Raw genomic sequence first — 1,770 nt, forward strand, 5'->3', positions numbered from 1 at the left:
GAACTCCGGGAGTTGGTGATGGACAGGGAGGCCTGGCGTGCTGCGATTCATGGGGTCACAAAGAGTCGGACACGACTGAGCGACTGAACTGAACTGAATGCTGCTATGAACATTCACGGACAAGTTTCTGCATGAATCTACATCTTCATTTAACTTGGGTTCATGTAGAAATTTTGTACATCAGTTTTTATTTCCCTTGGGCAAACAATTAGGAGATTGCTGAGTCATAAAGTAAATGTAATGTTTAACTTTATAAGAACATGCCAGATCCTTCCAGAGAACCCGCCCTGTTTTCCATTCCAAGCAGCAATGTACAATGTACAAGAGTTCTGGTTGCTCTGCAAGCTTGCCTGGCACACTCTGCATTCTTTTTAAGTATCTATTTTTTATTTAACTATGCCAGGTCTTCGTTACGGCATGCAAACACTTCGTTGCGGCTTGTGGGATCTAGTTTCCTGACCAGGGATCGAATCTGGGCCCCCTGCATTGGGAGCTCGGAGTCTTAACCACCACACCATCAGGTAAGTTCCTTTGCGCTTGGTATATTTAACGAGCCATTCTCATAGAGCTGTGGTGACCTCAACAGCATTTAACGTGTGAATACTCTTCCTGAGCACGCTTTTTTCTCTGATTCCAGGGTGCTGCAGTCCATGAGGTCGCGTCAGACACGACTGAGCGACTTCACTTTCACTTTTCACTTTCATGCATTGGAGAAGGAAATGGCAACCCACTCCAGGGTTCCTGACTTGAGAATCCCAGGGACGGGGGAGCCTGGTGGGCTGCCGTGTATGGGGTCACACAGAGTCAGACACGACTGAATCGACTTAGCAGCAGCAGCAGCAGCAGGTTGACTCAGGGCTGGGGCTGGGGGAGGAGGGGATGGAGGGATTGAGGGGTGATAGCTAAGGGTACAGGTTTCTTTCGGGGTGATGAAATGTTCTGGAAAATATTTTTAATTTTATTATTCATTTATTTAGGCTGTGCTGGGTCTTCCGTTGTGGCTCTTGGAAATGACCTCATCTCCCACCCTGTATCACCCAGCTGCAGATCCAAGCCACAGCTGGCTGCCCCCCACCCATGCTCTCACACCTCATGAGTGATCAGAGTCCTGTTGGTTTAAACCACTCAGCTCGTGATAGCATTACAGCAGCAACAGGAAACAAATACACTGTTGGAACAATTTATCTATAAAAAGAATTCACCTCCCCAAGCCTCAGTGTCCCAAGTGAAATGAGGATGGTTATGTGTTCACCATCCACGTTTATAGGCGTCTTTTCTCTCATAGGGCCGTGCACACAGAAGGCACTTAACGTCTGTGCAGTGAATGCGTGCCAACCGATGCTAGGTACTACCCAGCATTAATTCATTTACTCCTCAGGGACACTTCATGAGAGTAAAAACTATAGTCGACCCACTTGCCAGGTGAAGAAACAGAGGCAAGAGGTGTTAACCGACTGACCCTGAGGTTGCACAGCGTGCTTGTGACTGAGCTGGGACATGCCTGCCCCCTGCAGGTGGGAGAATGACACGAGGCTGGGTCACATTAGTAGGAGTGGGTGCCGCATGCCTGCCGTTCTCAGCTCTACCAAGGGTGGCAGCCATGACTGCAGCTGGCGGCCACCACTCTGTTCTCAATGGGCATGGGGGGGAGGGGGCACAGCAGCTCCAGAGGGCACTAGAAACAGGTGCGGGGGAATTCCCTGGTGATCCGGTGGTTAGGACTTGGCACTTTCACTGTCGTGAGCCCGGGTTTAATTCCTGGTCGGGGAA

Source organism: Capra hircus, chromosome 18 (genome assembly GCF_001704415.2).
Source record: "Capra hircus breed San Clemente chromosome 18, ASM170441v1, whole genome shotgun sequence".
NCBI classification, from domain to species: Eukaryota; Metazoa; Chordata; class Mammalia; order Artiodactyla; family Bovidae; genus Capra; species Capra hircus.